This window comes from Pan paniscus, chromosome 9 (assembly GCF_029289425.2).
Source record: "Pan paniscus chromosome 9, NHGRI_mPanPan1-v2.0_pri, whole genome shotgun sequence".
Taxonomy (NCBI): domain Eukaryota; kingdom Metazoa; phylum Chordata; class Mammalia; order Primates; family Hominidae; genus Pan; species Pan paniscus.
The window spans coordinates 58,154,805-58,178,246 of NC_073258.2; the positions used below are offsets into that span (position 1 = coordinate 58,154,805).

Below are 23,442 nucleotides of genomic sequence, written 5' to 3' on the forward strand. Positions count from 1 at the left end.
TTTGTATAAGGTTTTTGCCTGAGAACAATCTCTGAGAGAGTTGATAAGGTTTACTCTTACCTAGGTAGAAGGACTGGTGAAGGCTTTTAAGAGTTTACCATTTGTTGGCAGCTGGTATATGAAGCTTGCCATTGTCTGATTGTAGCTATCCTGGGGACTGAAGGATGTTTCCCCAAGAGGTGGCCCATTATATTTCCACAGGAGAATATTGAGGTTTTATTTCTCTTATGGGTCCCTCCCAGATCAGTGGGGCTTCAAGTGGGTCAGAGACCTGGGCCCCCCTTACTGATGGATTTAGCTCCTTGGTCTGCCAGCCTATTTCTCTTGGCTATTTCATCCATCCCTCTTTGGTGGCCTCTACAATTTATTACTGCCACTTCCCATGGGAGGAAAGCTGAGGATGATAGTCTGTAAATTTCCTAATGGTATTTAATGGGAGACCCATTAGCTGTAAGGAAGTTCCTCTCTTTCCAGATAGTGGTATGGGCATGGAGGACAAGGAAAGCATACCTAGAATCTGTATAAATGTTAACTGTTTTTCCTTTGCTTAATTCAAGCACCCTCATGAGAGCAATTTGTTCAGCCAGTTCTGCACTTTTGCCAGAGGAGAGATGTGCACTCTCAACAATATCACTCAGGGTAACTATTGCATACCCTACTTTATGGGTTTCTTATTCTACAAAAGAACTCCCATCTGTAAAGAGAATCCAGTCTGAGATCTCTAAGGGGGTTTCCTTGAGGTTCTCTCTGGCTGCATAGGTTTGTGCTATTTGTTCACAGTCATGTTCAGGTTCCTCAGCTTCCTCTGGGAGGAAGGTGGCTGGATTTAGGGAGCGACAGGTTTTTAATTGGACTGCAGATCCTTCTAATAACAGAGCTTCATACCCAAGGAGGCAGTTGTCTGATAGCCAGAGACTCCCCTTAAAAGATAGTAGTCCTGCCACATTATGTGAGGTATAGACAGTTAAATTATTCTCCATGGTTAACTTAGTAGCCTCTGGTACCAGCAAGGCCACTGCTGTGATTGCCCAGAGACAGGCTGGCCATCCTTTGGCTACCAAATCAAACTCCTTACTCAGGTAGCCTACAGGCTGCTGGGCTGGACCAAAGGCCTGTGTTAGAACTCCCACTGTCATTTCCTTTCTCTCCGACACAAAGATTAATCATTTTTCCTATGGGGAGACTAAGGGCTGGTGCCTTAAGCAAGACTTGTTTTACTCAGTCAAAGGCCTTTCTAGCCTCTGATTCCCATATTAGACAGTGAGGTTTAACTGCCTGAGTCTCCTTTCTTAGGTGTTATAAGGGACAAGCTATTTCACCATACCCAGGTATCCAGGTCTGCAGAATCCTGCAATGCCTAAGAATCCCCTCAGTTGCTTGAGGGTTGCGGGAAGGGAAAATGGAAAATGGGTTTAATTTTCTCTTCACCCAACACTCTTGTGCCCTCTGAGAACACCAGGCTTAGATACTTCACTGAAGTGTGACAGAGACGAGCTTTAGATTTTGAAACCTTATATCCTCTGTTAGCCAGAAAATTAAGAAAAGCCTTACTGCCCTCCTGAGAGATTTCCTCAGTTGGAGCACAGAGAAGAAGGTCATTGACTTATTGTAAAACTTTAAACTAAGGATAAAGGACAGAGGATTATTGAGGTCTCTCAATAATCCCTGCCCAAACAAGTGGGGGCTGTCTCAGAAGTTCTGAGGTAACACCGTCCAGGGTGGTTTGGTTAGAGGGATCCTCAAATGCAAACAAATACTGAGAGTCAGAGGGTAATGGTATGCAGAAGAAGGCATCCCTTAGGTCCAGCACTGTGAAACATTTAGTTCCCTCAGATGTTTGAGCTAGCAGGGTATACAAATTGGGAACCACTGGGTGTATTGGAACCACAGCCTCATTAATGATATGGAGGTCCTGAACTAGTCCCCATTCCCCTTTGGGTTTTTGTACCCCCCAATATTGGGGTATTGCAAGGGCCATTTCAGGGTTTGAGGAGGTCTTGCCTCTTCAAGTTATCAATGATGGCTTCTAGTCCTTTCCTGACTTCTGGTTTCAGGGGATATTGTTTCTGGTTAGGAAAGGAGGTAAGATCCTTAAGATGGACCTGGACCAGTATGGTGGTTGTGGCTCTGCCAATTTTCCCTCGAGTTGCCCAAACTTTTGGTTTAAAATGGTCTCCACTAGGGGCAGACAAAAAGTTTGCGCAGGGGCCATCAGGATGGGGTCCCCATATGAACCAGAATATCCCCACCCAACAGAGGAGTTGGGCTTTCCAGCATAATTAGAAAAGCATGGGTGAACCAAAGGTCTCCCCAGCTACAACTAAGTGGTTGGGAAAAATATCAGGTTAAAGGCCTTTCCTGATATGTTCCTCATGGTCTTACTAAGAGAGGAGAGCGGGTCCATAATGGGGAGGAGAACTGAGAGACTAGCCCCAGTGTCCAAAAGATGGTCTACTTTTTTCCCCTTCAATTTCCAGAATTATCTGGGGCTCTCGGATGATAATAATGGTCTGGACCACCAGACTCAAGAAGAAGAGCCCCAGGACCTGTCAATCCTACTGCTGGTGTCACCAGTGACAATCTACCCTCCAGGGTTCCCCACGACAGATTGGACAGGTCAAAGTGGCTTCCTTATGCTGCCTGGGCAATCCTTCTTCAAACGCCCTGGCTTGGTCCATCTGTAGCAGTTAACAAGTGCACCCTGGGAATTCTGGGTCTGTAGGCTTGCCTGGCATCCATTAAAGCCTCTGTCTCTTTTCTGTATTTCCTCTCTCTCTCTCTCCTGGGCATCCCTATCTCTATTGTATAAGACTGACATGGCTACTTGCAGGAGGTTCTGTAAAGTACTATCTGGTCCCAGGGCCTGTTTTTGCAGCTTCCTCCTGATATTAGGGGCTACATGAGTAATAAATGTATGCTTTAGGGTTAGTTTTCCACTTGACTGAATCAGAAGACAGAGAGGTGTGCTTTATCAAGGCCTCTCTTAGCTTTCTCAGGAAGACAGTGGGATTTTCATCAAATCCCTGGTCAATCATGGATAACTTAGTATAATTGAGAGGCTTAGTCTTAGTCCTATGTAATCCCTCCATTATGCACACCTGAAAGCATCTCCTCTTCCAGCCTCCCATCTTGTCATTGGGATCTCATTTAGGTCATCCATTGGTACTGCTTCTCTTCCAGTTAGAGGATTTCACCCCCTTCCCTGATGCTATATGTGATAAAAAGTTCATCCCCAAATCTCTCTGCTGCTTGCAGAGTGGCCTGCTTCCCAGTCTTTATCAGGGTCTAATTCAAAAGTAACATAACATCTCTCCAGGAGAGTTCAAATTATTCGGTGAAATTCTGGAAAGCCTCTATATATTGATCAGGGCCATCTGAAAACTTGTCGAGATCCCCCTTAATTTGCTTTAACTCTTAAAAGGAGAAGGAGACTTGGACCTGACTGAGGCAAAATTCACCAGGCATCTGTTGGAGGGGCAAGAGTGAGACTAGGACTTGTCTATGGTAAGGATTTCTAAGCGGGGGCAAGTGTAAGGCTGAAGTTGGATAGGGAGGTCAGGGCCGACCTGGAGGAACAGGGCTGGAAGGAGCTGGCTCCTCTGCTAGGGGTGTCTCTGGAATTTGTATTTTTAGTTTCCTTGGCTTGCCCCTTGCAGCCTTTCCTGAGATGGTTAACATGAGGCCTGGATTAATCCTACACTGTCAGCGAAGGCCTGGGTTGTTCTGCAAGTTACAGAAAGCCTGCAAATATGGGGCCTCAGATCATCTGTCTGCACATCTACAGAAAAGATAACACTGCAGGATGGTATTGAAATAAATTGTTCCTTCCTAAGGCAGGTCCAGTCCTTCATAATTTCACCAAACCTCTGTGCAGAGGGCTATGAGGCATTTTTCTTCCAGATTCTAAGGGTCAAAGCAGTCCCAGTGGTTCAGGATAGACTCCAAAGGCATATAAGCAAAGGGTGGTGAAAAGAGCTGGTTGCCCATTCGGAAAGACAAGGAAATAGAGGTGACTCTCATTTCCCTTCCTTCTTTCAGTGAAAACTCAGAGTGTGAAGAGAGAGAAAACAAGTGTCCCCTTTTTCTCTTCCATCTTTTGTCCCTGAGTCCTGGAGACCTTGGCAGCTCCCACCCATGGGTGCCAATGCGACATGTACCCATGATGCAGGGAAGGCCTAGAGAATAGGAATTATTTGCCCTCACCTATGCCTCCATCCTCCCTACTGCTGGCAACCTTTGAGATCCCTGGGCTCATTTATGTTATGGAGCATGGCCTCCTTCCATGTGGTGGGGGTTTAGTCAGCAGGAATTGGTCCTGCCCATTCACATTGTGCCTGTTGCCTGGCTTTGAATCCCTCAGATCTGGTTTTCCTTTCTAAGGATTCAGCCTGAAGCTTGGAATCGAATTTGAGACCAAAAAAAAAAAAAAAAAAGGTATTTCAGGGGCTGTCTGTATCTGTCTAGATGGTCTCAAATTAGCCCTGTTGAATTTGCAGTTATCAGCCAGCAGGGGTCGCTCCTCCATTATTTTTCCTATCATAAGCAGCGTGCTGGAGATAGGAGCCCTCTCATTTAGAAAAGAAAAAAATAGTTTAAGAGGCAAAAGTGAGAGGTCCTAGGGGAAAAACACCTTGCTCAGTGCAAACAGGTTCCTTTATCACTGTATCCTTCACCTGGTTCAGACCAGGGTGACCTTCTTGGTCAGGGGAGGAAAAGTTCCATCGGCATGGCAGGCGGGAAGTGCTGGACAGCTGGCCACATGAGGCCCCGGCAGCAGCTGTGATTTTCTCCCACCCCTCGTGGCCACTGGGCATGGCTTATGCATGCTGTGGACATGCCCAGGCACCCAAGCCAGGAAGGGAGTGGGCGAGGAGAAGAGGTGTCATGCGCTGCGCGTCTGTGACTGTGAGGTTCAGGATGGGGATGGTACCTCTAAGAATAAACAGAAACCACATTGGTCTGAATTTCACCTTTGATGGCTGCGCCAAATGCTCATTATATTTAGTATCATTGTCGCGGTCTGTAGCAAAACCCTTAACATTATCAGGGAAGAGATAAGAGGCATTTCAAACCTTGAGAGAAGTAAAGACACCAGGCAAAGTCTGGGAGTCTTGGCCAACGGAGTTGAGTCTTTGGGCCTTCCAGAAAAAAAAAAAAAAAAAAAAGCCCTTCGGTTGCCCTAGAGCTTTACTCCAGTTCTGTGGTGGATAGACTTCTCTGAAGAGAAATATAATCAATGTTCTTTTTGTCTGTAGGAAAGAGAGAGGTGGCAGGGTCTTGGAAAAGACACAGATCCTCATTTTAACTCACCCTTCTTTGTATCCCAGATGGGGCCCCAAATGAAATGGGAGGGTTCCCTGATTCCCTTTGCAGGATATGCGATAAGGGTGTGGCTCACAGGTTTGGTCACCACCACTGGTCAAACCCCTGATAGGAGGGAGACGGGGAGCACGCAGATGGTCAGGTGCAGGAGCTGGGGTGAGTGCTTTGAGCTCCGGCCCCACAGGAGTGTCTAGGGGTGGGTGCCTGCTGCCACAGTGTAAAAATGCTCTTTTAGCCTTGCCATTTGCAGATGGCTTAAGTGTTAACCAGTTCAATGGACCGTTTGCCTTTTTGCAAGGGCAGAGGGCCAGTGTGGCAGCTTTCTGTATCCCAAGCTCTTGCCCAGCATCCCAGAAGAATTGGGTCACACACAAGCTTGAAAAATGAATGCAGGGCTTTACTGAGTAGTGGAGGTGATTCTCAGCAAGATGGATGGGGAGCCGGAAAGGCGATGGAGTGGGAAGATGATCTTCCCCTGGAGTTTTGGCCACCCAGCAGCCAAACTCCCCCCAACTGCCCCCAGCCGAATTCCTCTCGGCATTCAGATGTTCCTGCTCTTCTCTCTCTCTCTGCTGCGCCATTCTTCTGTCGTCTCCTCATTTCTTTGTCTGCCTCTGGAGTCTGGGGTTCAGAACTTATATGGGTATAGGATAGGGGGGCATAGCAGGCCAAAAGGCCACTTTTGGAGTACAAAAACAGAAATCCCTCTTTTCACTTATTTCTGGCGGGTCTCCAGCCTTAAAGGTGGGGCCTTTGCCAGTGCACTGCCCTCTTCTACCCAGTATCTCTCTGTCTCATGTCCATATCACTATACTCACTACCTGGGTGAAGGAATCATTCACATCCCAAACCTCAACATCTTGCAACATACCCATATAACAAACCTGTGCATGAAACCTTGAATCTAGAATAAAAATTGAAATTATTAAAAAGTAAAATAAAATAGGAAACATATTCACATTATAAACCAATGCTGCTTTTTTTTAATTAGATAAGCTCTTTAAGATTGGAAAATATAATAGATATATCTCCTGAGGCTAAAAATTGCTTCCCAAGAGATACTGACACTATATTAGTTTTAAAGTTTCTGACCACCATTCAAGCAGAAAGGAATTAAATGAAAACACTCTCTCTGTAAAGATAGTTAGGGAGATGCCAAATCACAAAGAAAATGTTGTAACATTTTTCTAGAAGTTATCTGGTATTATCTAGATGTTATGGATGGTTAATTAGTTTCTTTCTTTATTGGCTCTGAATAATGGTGTGACTCATCCTGCCACCAGGAAAGATGAATGTCCTCACTAATATGGAACATAAAGGTGAGGAAAATACTTGCTCAACGTTGGATTCCCAACAGCCAGCATATTCTCAGCACATTGTAGTATCTGAATAAACATCTGTGGAAGAAATAAATGGACAAAGGAAAGTGGAAAGGAAAGACCAGAAATCTAGACAGAGCATTCTCACAGGGATTGAGAGAAGTCAGCTGCAGTCCAGCACAACTGTCTCTGGGTTGAAAAGTGAGGCAGCAACAAGAGCTTTGCCCAAGCTTACTGGGTGAAGCAACTGCCTATAACAACATTGAACAGTGTTATTGTAAATAAACACACAGAAAGTACATGTCTGTCATTTTATATGCAGAAAGGTAGAATAAAAGAGCAACAGGATAAATGTGAGCAGGTTAATTCCCTCAGCTCCTCAATGTCTTAACGTTATAAGTTTTTCAATACACAGTTTATGGAATAAAATATGTGAAACCAGCTTGGTAGCTTGAGCAAGGTATCAGGAACTTCCAAGGATTGTTGGGTTTTTATTACTAATGTTTCTTTTTGAATTTTGAGGTCAAGTTTGTGAATGTGTATGTGTGTATGTATGTGCCACAGAAGACATATGGGCAGAAGGGTCTAATGCAATACAGGAAGTATAGACACCAAGAAGAGCATGGGCAGAGCTGTCACTTAGCCTAGAGGAGTAGTGGGTAATCTTGGCAGTGGATGCATGTGTGAGGCCTCCATCATTCCTCACCAGAAAAATTACACATTTCATGGATTAATCCTCAACACCTGACACATGATTCTTTGCATAGATAACTTAACAGTACAGTTAAGAAAGAAGTCAGGCTGATGCCAAGGATATTGATCCTACTGCCAATATCGTACTGCCAAGGATATTGGTGCTCAATCTTCTATGAGGCAGAAGATAATGGTTATCTATCACTACAGTGAATGGGGAAGTGATTTGGGGGGATAGTAAACATAACAGTACATCAGAATTATTCCAGATGGAGTGGAATGGAGTGGAATAGTGCCACTCTATAAGACTTAGATTAGGTAGTGGTCCTCATTATATTGTTACAGGATCCTTGGGGTGTTGCTTTTCTGGCCTGAAACCTCTGGCTAGTGGCACCTTTGCCTGAGTTTTGCTTGGTCCCACTGGGCTCATTCCACCAACTCGGTCTGGCAGGCTGCACTCAGCTTACACTACCAGCCTGGATCCCACTCCTGCCAAGGGCAAGTCAGGCATGGAGTGGTGAGGGGTGTGTGAGCAAGCGTAGGGTCCAGCAACTGCACAGTCAGATATGCTGGCTGCCACAGCAAAGCAGGAAGCTCTAGGTGCTGGCACAGGAACTGGCTCTCTGTGAGGCTGTGTCTGGACCAGGCACACTGCAAGCAGCTTTCCTGGCTGGCACCAGGGAACTTAGTGGGACCTGGAAGCTTGGAGATGCCAGGCACCACAGGACCCCATAAAGGAAGGCACAGCCTTGGCTCAGGAAGCCCCTAAGTCTGTGCTCCCAAAGAGGCTGAACCTCTTCTTTCCTTCTCTTCACCCACAACATGGCAAGTAAGGGGCATGTTTCAGCTCCATTTGTGTTATAGCTTCTTTAGCTCCACCATTCAGTGGGTCCTGAGTTCTTGTCCTGTGACCAGGAAGAATCTGGTACACAGAGAAATGGAGGGTGAGCAAGATACAGAGGAGCTTTATTGAGCAATAGAACAGTTCACAGCAGACTTGCATGGGGTAGTACCTTTCTGCAGTCAGGGTGTCCTGATGAGTGTTCAGATCCTAGCACAGAGGAGACCCTGGAGTGGGAAGCTTCTCTCTGCAGGCAAGTTATCCTGTTGTCTTCCTGGCTCTCAGCAGACAGCAGGCCCTTGAGTGGGTAACTTCTCTCTCCTGGTGGTCATCCTGATGTCTCCTGCTATCAGCAGAGAGGGTAGCTGCTCTATGCACCTGGTCGTCCCATCATCTGCCAAGCTCTCGCTGAGCACGGGGCTTTTATGGGCCTCAGATGGGAGAAAGCGCATGGTGATTGGTCCATGAGCAGCCATGGGTAGGCCCAGAAAATACGCCGCAAGATCTCCCTCTGGTCAGTGGGAATCGCAGCCAAGCCCAAGTCTTCTGGCCCTCCCTGGCCTGAACATGGGGTGCACCCTTCTGCCCAGGAATCTGGCTACATCCTGCTGCCATTCATAGCCCCTGGACTTGGTACTGACTTTGCTCTGAGATCAGAGTGGGTACCCACAGCAGGGAAAAGCCAGGCAGTGAGAGCAGGCACTTCCAAGCCTGTGGGGTCAGTGGGGCCTTCCTGGGACCTCAAGAGTGGAGGGATGCCTGAGTCTGCAGCTGTGGTTTGGGTGGTTGCAGCTGCACAGGGTTGGGGGGAGAAGCCAGGGATCCTGCCCTCTCTGTGGAGCAAGAGGCCCTTTGCAGCCGTGGTTTGAGCAGCAGCAATGACACCCAGGGAGCTCTTACCCTAATTCGAAAGGGGCAGGGCTCCCGCTTGTCCCCAGCTTCTGCTGGGCCCACGGAGCATGCAGCCCCAGCCACACCTCCCTGCTGCAGCTGGTGTGATGGAAGCAACTGGCCATCAGGAGCGGCCGCTGCCATCAATATCCCCAATTAATCCACCAATCCAGGAACTATGAAACCCACACTGATTATGGCAGAAAATAGACTATTACAATCTTAGCCTAATGGAAGCACCAATCTAGCTGCCATCCCAGATGTGCAATTGTTACTGGAACAAACAGCCTCTAGAAGTATTCACTGGCACTAATTTGGAAATGTGTTCTTTTCCACACTTATCAGGAAGCAAGTTCAGAAGCAACATACATTCTCCTAGCATAGCTATCCCCAAACATTCCCCCAAATTCCCAGGGCTATCTGAACTCTCCTCAGCCACAGCGTAGCCTGTGGGACCTTGATTATCGGGAAAACTCTAGAACATTGCTCTGGTCCACCATATTGATGACATCATTGGACCTGAGGAAGAGGAAGTAGCAAGTATCCTGTAGAAGCAAGTACTCTGTAGTAGTTTGTTACAGAAGCAACAGGAACAGGAAACTACTGCAATACTCATGAAAACTAATTGTACCAAGTAACATGTACAACAAAGTATATAGTGATATTGTGTATAGTAGAAAAATCTGGAAACTACTCCAACATCCATTGGCAGAATGTCCTAAGAAGCAGACATCAAGATGGGATTACACATGCAAACATTTTGTTAGGGGGATACCTATGTAAAAGGAAATAGGGAAGACAATAAGAAAAGCTAAGAAAGATGCAAGTCAGACCCCAAGTCAAGAAGAGAGGAAGACAAGATTGAGCAGAAGCATGTTAGACTGTCCAAAGTTATTGAGAAATCCTTGAACCAAAATGGACTGACAAAGGAGCCCTGTGTCTCCCAGGTATGGGTCTACCTTAGAACCCATTTTGCACACAGACTTTAGCAAGGAGCAGCCCACAGGAAGACGGGTGTCAGAAGAACTACTACAAGGGATTTCAAAGTGAGAAGCTGAGATCCTGGGTCATTTCCACTCCTGAAGGAGATCTACAAATTCATTCACATGGCTGCTACACAGATGAAGGAATAAATTAATTAGATTTTAATCACATAATGGAATATCCTGCAGCAGCGAAAATGAATGAACCACTGCTACAACAACACAACAAATAAGCTTTAGTACTGTTGATTTTTTTAAAAAAATCACAGAATAAAATAGAAGAAAATGTTTCATTAACTTCAGTAACAGGCAAACTAGAAAATATATGTTTCAGGGGTGTGTGTGTGTGTGTGTCTGTGTCTGTGTGTATGTCTGTGTGTGTGTGTGTAAAGCTATACATCAAAAAATAAAAGAATACAAAGAAACATTCATAATGTTGCTATTTGCAGGTAAGGATGAGGGTACGCAGATGCAAAGTACAGGGAAAGAGAACATTGGTAAGTATATATTGTAGATAATTTTTGAGACTTTGGACTGGATTATTCATTTAATAAATTATTATGTAATTAATATTAAGTGGGGCTGTGCATGGATCAATGGCAACAGTGTGTCATGAAGCAGGGTGATGACTAATCCAATTCTCTGCACATTGTTATGATGTTTAATTAAAATAAAATTTCAGAAAGTTCAGAAAATTGAGTGCTTTCTAAGAAACTTCTTATTATACAAAACAGGCTATGACTTTACATTGAACATCCTCAGGGAGACTGTGTACTCACCTAACCACTGCTGTCACCCCCACAATCAGGTCATTCAGGAGTCAGTATATGAAAGGAAAATTCTTTGAGAGACTAGCCCTAATCCAGAGCAAAGCAAATGATAGATTGTCCCTTTAGTTAATTCAATCAAATTCCATTTTCAGTGGTAGAGGGGGGATTAGAGAGACTAGATCTAACAGCTAACACTTATATTTAAATTTTATACCTAAATGCCATCAGTCTTAATCTCTGAAGTGCTCAATAAGAAAAAAAAAGAACTTGAGTTTTGTATGCCCTTCTTTGGAAAATTTTAGGCCTGAGTAAGAGGAAGCGGCAATTGCTCTGTAGTAGTTTGTTACAGGAGCAATAGGAACAGGAAACTAGTGCAATATACATGAAAAATAATTGTACCAAGTAACACATACAATAAAGTTTATAGCAATGTTGTGTATAGTACAAAATATTGCCTCATTCTTTTTCATGAGGCAAAAAGGGGGCAATTAAAGATATCAATTTAAAAACCAAATACTTTCTCGGAGGGCAACATATATAACTTAATTTACATAAAATAAAAAAATCATTCTTCATAGAAATATGAAAAGATATCCAACCTGGCTCATATGAGAAAAGGACAAACAAATTAAATTATTTTTCACCTATAAAAACAACCAATTTTATATAAGTTTTGTAATAATCTGTTAGAATTTGGAGAAATAGTCACTAGATTTGGTAGAAGTATAAACTGGTAGAGCCTCTTGAGGTATCTTGATAAGTATCAAAAGTTATCATTATCATACCCTTTACTCAGTTTCCTCTCCAAAATACCTTTTATTCCTACAGATATATTCACGATAATATTTACAGTAACATTGTTTATATTAGTAAAAGATTGAAAACAATCTAAATGTCAAACAATGGGGGAAACTGTATGATTAAACAGATTAATAAATGCAACTGTTCAATAAAATATAATACAAGCATTTAAAAGAGTGAGGCTTCTCTTTTCATACTGATGGAGACAAATCACCCAAAAATATTAAGCGAAATGAAGGCTGAGCAATGTGAATTATACGTTGTCTTTTGTTGCAGGAGTGAATAAAGAATATGAATATAATATGTTTTCAAATGCAGTGCAGGGCTTGTATATCTGGAAGAATAACAGGAGCTTGTAACAGTGGTGATCTCCAGGGAAGGAAACTAAAGATTAGAAATCAAGGGATGAAGGGGGACATGGTTTTTACTCTATATACTTTCATACTTCTGAATTTACCATTTGGTTTGTTATTCATCACCCACCCAAAAAAAGAGAAGGTGGGGGTAAGAAGAAATAAAAGCAGGAAGAAAGGAAATACAGAGGAGAGAAATGGTGGAAGAATAAAAGAGAGGGAGGGAAGAAGGTTAATAGCAAGTTGCCCATAGCAGGGCAAAAACTCCCTGATGGCATTAAAACAAGAATTTTGTTCACCCTGGAGAGCTCAACTTTGCTTCAGCAGCAAATAACTAGCAAACATTGTTTTTGCCAATTACATCTGAGCCCCTGGAACCTCAGGTTCTCAAGGGAGTGGGTATTGATCTCTTATGCCCCAGCAATATACTTGCTGATGAGGAGGAACTGAAAAGAGAGACCTTGGTCAGCAATCAGTGCCAGTTGCAGGAAGAGAACATGTAGGCAACCTCAAAGTAAGTAAAACAAAGCAAATAGCTTTTTTTTTCAAAACCTGCCATGTACCATGCCAGTGCATGGTGGAAATTTTGGAGCAAAAGATTAGCCAAAACCCCAGAAGGTTTCACCTCAAAACCAGGAGGAATTATTTCATCCTTGGTGATTTACTGAAAATAAAGGGATGGGCTTGATTCAGTCTGAGTATCACCTGGGAGAAAAGATAAATGAACAAATGATTGAATGAATAAACTGATTGCTCAATTAACCAATCAATATAATATGCCTTTAATGTATTATTTACATTGTTATTAAAGTCATTTGCTGGTTATATCTTCCATGCCCAGCCCTGTGCTGAGAAATGTACATAAATTCACATAAATTTGCTTACTTAAACCTCACATCACTGCACAATAGACTTTATTTTTCTCCTTCATTTTTTAACTTTTTATTATGAAATACTTCTAGATTCACAGGCAGTTCCAAAGATAATAGGGAAAGTTCTCAAATATCCTTCACATACTTTTTCCTCAAGGGTTCAATCTTACATAATTATAATATGACATCAAAACAGGATTTTGGTACTGGGACAGTTGTGTATATAGCTCTATGTCATTTCATATGTGTGTAGATTTATAGCACTACCACTGCAGTGAAGATACAGACTTGATCACACATCTCAGATTCTACAGGTCTCCTTTGTACCCCTTCTGATTACACCATACTCCTCCCCTTACCTCCCCAATGTCTGGCAATCACCAACCTGTTCTCTATTTCTATAATTACATCATTTTGATAATGCTTTGTAAATGGAATCATATAGTATATGTCCTTTTGATGTTGGCTTTTTTACACTCAGAATAATGCCCTTGAGAGTTATCTGAGCTGCTGCATGTATCAATAGTTTATGTCTCTTTATTTTTGGTAATATTCCATAGTATGGATATAATAAAATTGCTAAACCACTCATTTACTGTAGGGCATTTGATTGTTTACAGATTTTGGCTACTACAAATGAAAATGTTATCAAAAAATTTTGTACAGGTTTTCATGTGAATATAAGTTTTATGCAAATATAATTGCCCACAAGTCCAAGGACTGTGTTGTGTGGTAAGTGTATGTCTAGCAGCTTTTTACAAAACTGCCAAACTATTTTCCAGAGTGACTACCATTTTCACTAGCAATGTATGAGTGATCCAGTTACTCTGAGTCTTTTCCAGCATTCGCTATTTTCACAGTTTTTTTATTTTAGCCATTCTGCAGTGACATCTCACTTGTAGTGTAATGATACCACATTTTGTTCTTACTTTGCATTTCCCTAATGGCTAATGATGTTGGACACATTTTCATGTGTTTATTTACCATCCATATAGCCCTTTTTGGTAAAAAGTCTGTTCATGTTGTTCAGGCATTTTCCAATTTGATTTTTTTTTTCAGTTTGGGAGTTCTTTTTTTATTATTATTATTATACTTTAAGTTTTAGGGTACATGTGCACAATGTGCAGGTTAGTTACATATGTATACATGTGCCATGCTGGTGTGCTGCACCCATTAACTCGTCACTTAGCATTAGGTATATCTCCTAATGCTATCCCTCCCCACTCCCCTGACCCCACAACATGCCCCGGTGTGTGATGTTCCCCTTCCTGTGTCCATGTGCTCTCATTGTTCAATTCCCACCTATGAGTGAGAACATGCAGTGTTTGGTTTTTTGTCCTTGCAACAGTTTACTGAGAATGATGATTTCCAACTTCATCCATGTCCCTACAAAGGACATGAACTCATCATTTTTCATGGCTGCATAGTATTCCATGGTGTATATGTGCCACATTTTCTTAATCCAGTCTATCATTGTTGGACATTTGGGTTGGTTCCAAGTCTTTGCTATTGTGAATAGTGCTGCAATAAACATACGTGTGCATGTGTCTTTACAGCAGCATGATTTATAGTCCTTTGGGTATATACCCAGTAATGGGATGGCTGGGTCAAATAGTATTTCTAGTTCTAGATCCCTGAGGAATCGCCACACTGACTTCCACAATGGTTGAACTAGTTTACAGTCCCACCAACAGTGTAAAAGTGTTCCTATTTCTCCACATCCTCTCCAGCACCTGTTGTTTCCTGACTTTTTAATGATTGCCATTCTAACTGGTGTGAGATGGTATCTCATTGTGGTTTTGATTTGCATTTCTCTGATAGCCAGTGATGGTGAGTATTTTTTCATGTGTTTTTATATTCTCTAAACACACGTCCTTTATCACATACATTGTTCGAAAATATTTTCTTCCAGTGTAGCTTGCTTTTTCATCCTCTTCACTGGGTCTTTAACAGAGCAAAAGTTTTAATTTTAATGAGATCCAATTATTGAATTTTTGAGGAGGGGATTGTGCTTTTGATGTCATATCTAAGAACTCCTCACAACACCTATCCTAAAGTTTTACCCTAAATATTTTGTCTTAGATTACTCTCTAAAGGTTTAATGGTTTTATATTTTACATTTAAAGCTGAGATTCATGCTGACTTAATTTTTATATAATGTATGAGGTTTAGGTTTGGGTTCATTTTTTTGCCTATGAATATCCAATTGTCTCAGCACTATTTTCTAAAAAGCCTTCCTCCATTGAATTGAACCTGCTCAAAAATCAAATGACTGCACTTGTGTGAATCTGCTTGTAGATTCACTATTTTGCTCCATCTTTGTATCTATCTTTCCACCAATTCCACAGTGTTAATTATCGTAGATATATAAAAAATCCTGGTGTTAGGTAAAGTGATTCATCTCATTTTTTTCTTTGTTTTCGGAATTGTATCAGCTATTCTAACTTCTTTGCTCTTCCCTATACATTTAGAATATTGTTGTTTACATGCTAAAAATACTATGCTGAGATTTTGATTGCATTCGTGTTAAACCTGTACATCAATCTGGGGAGAACTGACACCACTGTGTGGAGTCTTGCATCTCCTAAACACAATATACCTATTTATGTAGATCTTCTTTGATTTCTTTTATCAGCATATTATAATTTGCATCATCAAGTCCTATAATAGTTTTGTTAAATTTCTACCTAAATATTTCATTTTTTGAACTATTATGAATGGTGTTGTGTTTATTCCAGCTTCCACAAGTTCATTGTTATGAAAATAGTATGGACTTTTTAGAACTATCTCGTATTCTGCATCTTTTCTGAACTCACTTATTACCTCTAGAAGTTTTTGGTAGATTCTTGGAATCTGCTACTTAAACCATCATGTCATCTACAAATTGCAGTTTTACTTCTTCTTTTCTGATCTGTATCACTTTTATGCCTATATATCCTTTCCTTTGACTAGAACTTCCCAAACTATGTTGAATAGCACTGAAGAGAATGAGTATCCTCAGCTGTTCCCAATTTTAGGGGCAAGCATTTAGTCTGTAACTATTAAGTAGGATGTTAGCTATAGGTTTTTATGTAGATGTTCTTCATCAGTTGTGGAAATTGCCCTCTTTTCCTAGTTTTCAGAGATTTTTAAGATATTAAGTAGATATTGAATTTTGTCAAATTCTTTTTGCTCATCAATTTATATGATCCTGTGATTTTTCTCTTTTAGACCTGAATATACCCAACTTGGCCATTGTGTATGATTTTATACACATAGCTGAATTCTATTTGCTAAATTTTTAAAAGATTTTTGCATCTATATTCATTAAAGATACAGAACTATGGTTTTCTTTTTTGTGTGCTATTTTGTCTGCTTTTGCTAGCAGGGTAATATGGGATTCATAAAATAAGTTGGAAAATGTTCTTTTCACATCTGTTTTCTGAAAGAAATTGTATAGAATTAAGTTAATTCTTTTTCATACATTTAGTGAGTTTTCCAGTGATATTTTAAAAGGAAGTTTTTAAATTATAAATTCAATTCTCTTCATGGCTGTAGGGCTATTCAAATAATCAGTTTCATATGGGTTAGTTTATACTCCTCAATTAATGGCTTCATTTGTCAAATTAATATGCGTAGAGATGTTTGTAGTATTCTCTTGTTATCATTTTTTTCTGTCTGCAGAGTCTGTAGTGATACCCCTGTTTTTCCTGACTTAGTAATTTGTATCTTCTCTCTTTTATCTTTGCCAGACCTTCTGGAGGTTTGTCAGTTTTTTTTGTTTGTTTGTTTGTTTGTTTGTTTGTCTTTTTTAAATTTATTATTATTATACTTTAAGTTTTAGGGTACATGTGCACAATGTGCAGGTTAGTTTTATTGATTTTCTTCAAAACCCGCTTTTTGTTTCATAGTATTTTTAATTGTTTTTCTTTTTCCAATTCATTGAATTCTATTTTTAGATTTATTATTCTACATATTTTAAACTTATTTTGTTCTTCATTTTCAATATTTTTCAAGTAGAAGATTATATTAATGATTTGAGGCTTTTTCTCTTTTTAATGTAAGCATTTAGTGCTATGGGATGCCCACTAAACACTGCTTTAGCTGCACCCCATAAATTTTAAGTGTTGTATTTTCATTCAGTTCAATGTTTTGTATTACCCTTGTGACTACCTCTTTGACCCAAGGATTGTTTATAAATGCATTGTTTTGTTTCCAACTGTCTGGAGAGTTTCCTGTTACGTGTCTGTTGTTTATATCTCGTTCAATTTCATTGTGGTCAGGAACACACACTGTGTGAATTCCATTCTTCTAAAATTATATAGATTATGTATAATCTATCTTGATATATATTCTACAAGTGCTGGAACAAATATGTATTCTAGTCATGTGAGATGGACTGTTCTATAACTATCACTGATATCCTGTTTGCTGATGGTGTTGAGTTCTTCTATACCCTTGCTGATTTTCCATATAGTCCTACAAATTGTTGAGAAAGGAATACTAAAATCCCAATTTTAATTATAGATTGGCCTTTACCTCAATTCAATTTCTTTTCAGTTTTTCCTTTATATATGTTGTAGTTTACTTGTTTGGTGCCTACACATTTAGGATTGCTATTTCTTCTTGATAGATTAGCACTTTTATTATTATGTGATGTTATTCTTTGTCCTTGGTAATATTCTTTGCTGTAAAATATACTTTATCTAATATTTACATAGCCATACTTTCATTCTTTTGACTAATGTTTGCATGATATATGTTTTCTTCCTTTTATTTCAAACCTACATGTATCATTATATCTGAAGTGAGTTTCTTGTACACAGAATATGATTGTGTCATTTTTCTGTCCACTCTTCCATATTCTTTCTTTTAGTTGTTATTAAATGAAAGAAACATGAAATATCAGAAGGTTAAGAAAATGGAAAGAGGCCGGGTGTGGTGGCTCATGTCTGTAATCTCTGCACTTTGGGAGGCCGAGGCGGGTGGATCACTTGAGATCAGGAGTTCGAGATCAGCCTGACTTACATGGTGAAACCCCATCTCTAGTAAAAATAGAAAAAGTAGCCAGGCATGGTGGTGGGCACCTGTAATACCAGCTACTTGGGAGGCTGAGGCAGGAGAATCACTTGAACCTGGGAGGCGGAAGTTGCAGTGAGCCGAGATCACACCACTGCATCCAGCCTGGGCGACAGAGTGAGACTCTATCTCAAAAAAATAAAAGGAAAGAAAAGTAAGTAGAAAGAGCAAAATACAATAGACTTTTCTTCTATTTTGAGTTTTTAAAATGATGATTGAGGGTTGAAGCAAAAATTATAACACTGCCTAAGGTGGTTCTCAGTGCATGTGGAGGAAATGGTTAAGACAATTATAAGCGGGAGACAGTAAAGAAATGAAAAAGGAAGTAAGCTTTCCACACTTCACTAAAACTGGTAAAATGAACACAAGTTATGATTATACGAACATGTCTCAGAGAAATTGTGGGTTTAGTTCCAGACCACCTCAATTAAATGACTCTCACAATAAAGTAAGTCACACAAATATTTTGGTTTCCCAGTGCATACAAAAGTTATGTTTATACTGCACTGCAGTCCATTAAATGTGCAATAGCATTATGTCTAAAAAAGTATATGCCTTTATATAAAAATACTTTATTGCCAAAAATGCTGACACAAGGATATTAAATGACCACGTGCTGCTGGAAAATAGTGCTAATAGACTTGCTTAATGCAGGATTGCCACAAACCTTTAATTTTATTTTTTTAAAATGCAATATCTGTGAAGCACAATAAAACAAGCCATGCCCACATAATGCAACACCTACAGCAGCCACTAAAAAACATATACAAAGATACCTAATAAAAACAATATACAAAAATAATCACTTATAGCTGCACCAAAATAGGATTATAAGAAAAAGTTCAAGAAAAAGCCCACAGAAATGCGGGAAAAAGAAAAGAGAGGAACAAAAAAGAACAGTTAAAATAATGAAATGGCAGACAACTTTAGGGCATCAATGACCACATAAAACATAGTTTTCTTCATTTTTAAAACAATAAAGGGCATAAATTCCCATTATAAAAGTGAAAGTTCAGAAGTTTATAAGTTTAGAATATAACGTTCTTTTTCACCTAATGCCACACCCATGAATAACTATACTTGAATTTGGTGTGCCCATTTTCTAGCATTTATCCACAAATAAAGAGAATGAAAGTAAGAGACAGTAAGAGTGACAGAAAGTTTAGTTTTTCAAATGGTCCGAATCTACATATTTTTCTACAACATGCTTTTCTCTTTTGACTCCATAAGAGTACATATTTATCTCTCTGCCTTAGGCTAGGTATTAATGAATAATATAAATCTACTGAAATGTATACAATTCTATTTCTTGATTTTACTATTAAAAGGTTTTGTTAACTTATTTTCAATGCAAGTTACATAATATTATATTTTATATAATATGCATGTTATTGATACTATAAACAAGTGAATGAACATAATTAACTTCTAGATGAGTTCTCTGATCCCCATTGTACAGGGGAAGTAACTAGGGCCAAAGGGAATTATATGTCTTTTTCTATTAACTGGTGAGACAAAAATTCAAAACCAGGGTTACCTATTTCCTTTCCTCTGCACAAGGCTGACTATAAATGAAGCCTAAAAAACCCAGCACTACCCATATATTAAGCATGTTTAAAATGCTAGGGTAAACCCCTGTGGCATGAGTTTACCTATGTAACAAACCTTCACATGTACCGCCAAACATTAATGTTAAAAAAAATGCTTAGATAGTTGGCCATTTTCTTTGTAGTATCCATTTGATTAGAAAACACCTTCAACATAGATGAAACAAAATATTTCATATTGAACCAGCCAATGATTAGCTCAATATTAAACATAGAAATGTACAGATTCTGTGTGAGATTGGAGGGGGGGGTTACACTAGTTTCCTTAGCTCCTGAAAAGCATCCTCATATTTTCATATTATTTTATTTAAATCCAGATTACTAAAGTCAAGTTGATATGATAAATGTCATTACTCTATTGAAATTCTAGCTTAACTAGACCTCTGGCCTATTCAAGCTTCCTCTAGTAAGTGTTTATCCAAATGAAAGAAACACTTTTTGAAAGGACTGCATTTCTTTCATTTTACAGTAAATTTACCCTATGAAGAAACTTATGCTAACTTAATATACCTCAGTATTCACTAAATGTTAAATTGAAGAGAATTGTTTCTGCTTTCTTGTTCCTCCACTACAGAACAGAAAAAAAAGCAATAGAAAATGTAAGGCTATTTCTCAGACATCAATTATATAACAGGTTTATTTTGCTTGTAAAGAATATCACCTAGATGGGAGTTGCATTCTAAAGATATAAATACAAAGATACTTTGAAGCCTTCAAACATATGTAAAGCATGAATATATTTAGGGAAATTTATCTCTAGTTTATTGTACTAATTTCAAGAGCTTTATCCAAAATTAAAATGGTAGGTGGCTGTGAATAATTATAGGTTTCTAAAGGGGTACAAAATTATGTTTTAATATTACTTTAGGTATGGATGCCTGTTTAATGTAGTGAAAAATTGCTCATCTATATTTCTAAGAACTACACACATTAGAAGTCAGTCTTCTTCTAAGACAACCTTTTTCCTTTTGAAGATGAATTCATTTCCTCTTTCATCAAGTAAATCACTCTTTACTTGATGATTATAAATAAATTTTTTTAATTTGAAAATGAGTAATGCTATTGGGAGTATTTGTCATGAAAATCCAAATAGAAAAAAGTGACGTGAAATACAGAGCCATTTCATTGCAAGAAGTCACAAGGATTTCCCTTCTTTTCTGGGTCCTTCTCTTGGTCATTTCTAGAGTTTTGGTAGCCATGGCATGAGGAAACAGCACTGAAGTGACTGAATTCTGTCTTCTGGGATTTGGTGCCTAGCGAGAGTTTTGGTGTATCCTATTCATTATATTCCTTCTCATCTATGTGACCTCCATAATGGGTAATACTGGAATAATCTTACTCATCAACACAGATTCCAGATTTCAAACACCCATGTACTTTTTTCTACAACATTTGGCTTTTGTTGATATCTGTTACACTTCTGCTATCACTCCCAAGATGCTCTAAAGCTTCACGGAAGAAAAGAATTTGATATCATTTCGGGGCTGCGTGATACAATTATTGGTTTATGCAACATTTGCAACCAGTGACTGTTATCTCCTGGCTATGATGGCAGTGGACCATTATGTTGCAATCTGTAAGCCCCTTCGCTATACCATAATCATGTCCCAAACAGTCTGCATCCATTTGGTAGCTGGTTCATACATCATGGGCTCAATAAATGCCTCTGTACATACAGGTTTTGCATTTTCACTGTCTTTCTGCAAGTCCAATAACATCAACCACTTTTTTTGTGATGGTCCCCCAATTCTTGCCCTTTCATGCTCCAATATTGACATCAACATCATGCTACTTGTTGTCTTTGTGGGATTTAACTTGATGTTCACTGGGTTGGTAGGCATCTTTTCCTACATCTACATCATGGCCACCATCCTGAAAATGTCTTCTAGTGCAGGAAGGAAAAAATCCTTCTCAACATGTGCCTCCCACCTGACCGCAGCTGCCATTTTCTATGGGACACTCTCTTACATGCACTTACCAGTCTCATTCTAATAATTCCCAGGAGAATATGAAAGTGGCCTTCATATTTTATGGCACTGTTATTCCCATGTTGAATCCTTTAATCTACAGCTTGAGAAATAAGGAAGTAAAAGAAGCTTTAAAAGTGATAGGGAAAAAGTTCTTTTAAATCAGCCCCAGTTGTTAACATTCAGCTCAACAAATCATCCAACATAGCTGTTCTGCCAAAATTTAATTTTTCTACAATAAGGAATATGTAGAAAGATGTCAAATTAATAATCTAACATCACCTCTAGAGGAATTTAAAATACAAGAGCCAACCAATCCCAAAGCTAGCAGAAGAAAAAGTAACTAAAATCAGAACAGAACTGAGCAAAATTAAGACCCAAATATTTATGCAAAAACTTAATGAAACCAAAATTTGGTTTCTTGGAAGAATAAATAAGATTGGTAGGCTGCTAGCCAGATTCACAAAGAGAAAAGAGGGAACATCTAAATAAGCACAGCCAGAAAGAACAAAGGTGACATTACAACCAATCCCACAGAAATACAAAAGATACTCAGAGAATATTATGAACACTTTTATGCAAATAGACTAGAAAATATAGAGGAAATGGATAAAATCCTAGGAACCCACAAACTCCCAAGATTTAATAAGGAAGAAATTGAAACCCTGAGCAGACCAGTATCAAGTTCTGAAGTGAAAACAGTACCAAAAATCTACCAACCAAAAACAAAGTACAGACCAGATGAATTTGCAGTCAAATTCTACCAGATGTAAAAAGAAGAGCTGGTGCCAATTCTACTGAAACTATTTCAAAAAATCAAGCAGGAGGGACTCCTTTGCAACTCATTCTATGAAACCAGCATCAGGTCTCTGATACTAAAACCTGGCAAAGACACAATGAAAAAAGAAAACTGCAGGCCAATATTCCTGATGAACATAAATGCAAAACCATCAGTGAAATACTAGCAAACCAAATTCAACAGCACATCCAAAGTTATTTCACCATAATCAAGTAGGCTTCATTCTTTGGATGCAAGGTTGGTTCAATATATGCAAATCATGAAATGTCATTCACCACATAAACAGCATTTAAAACAAAAACCATATGATCTCAATAGATGCAGAAAAAGCCTTCAATAAAATGCAACATCCGTTCGTTATAAAAATTCTCTACAAACTAAGCATCAAAGCAATGTACCTTAAAATAAGTGCAATCTATGACAAATTCACAGCCAATGTCATAATGAATGGGCAAAATCTGAAGGCATTCCCCCTTGAAAACTGCAACAAGAGAAGGGTGCCCACTCTCACCATAGTTCAACATAGTTCTAGAAGTCCTAAGCCGAGTAATTAGGCAAGAGAAAGAAACAAAAGACACCCAAATAGGAAAAGAAGAAGTCAAACTATCTCTCTTTGTGGACTATATGATTCTATATCTAGATAACCCTAAAGACTCTGTCAAAAGGCTCTTGGAGCTGATAAATGAATTCACTAAATTTTTAGGTTACAAAATCAATGTACAAAAGTCAGTAGCACTTCTAAACATCAATAATGTTAAACTGACAGCCAAATCAAGAATGTGATTCAATTAATAATAGCTACCAAAAAAAATAAAATATCTAAGAATACATCTAACCAAGTAAATGAAGTATCTCTACTAGCAGAGAATTACAAAACACTACTCAAAGAAATCAGAGAGGACACAAACAAATGGAAAAAGAGTACATGCTCATGGATTAGCATAATCGATATCATTAAAATGGCCATACTACCCCAAGCAATCCACAGATTCAATGCTATTCCTATCAAGCCACAACGCCATTTTTCACAGAATTAGAAAAACTATTCTAAAATTCATATGAAGATGGAAAAGAAACCAAATAGCCAAAGTAATCCTTAGCAAAAAGATCTAAGCTGGAGGCACCATATTATCCAGTTTCAAAACATACTATAGGGCTACAGTAGC

The 23,442-nt window shown here is 39.4% G+C and overlaps 1 pseudogene; it reads left to right on the forward strand.

Annotated features, from left to right (window-relative positions):
- The first annotated feature begins 20,707 nt into the window (after positions 1 to 20,707).
- LOC100971283 (olfactory receptor 5AK2-like) lies at positions 20,708 to 21,638 on the forward strand (annotated as a pseudogene).
- Positions 21,639 to 23,442: the final 1,804 nt, after the last annotated feature.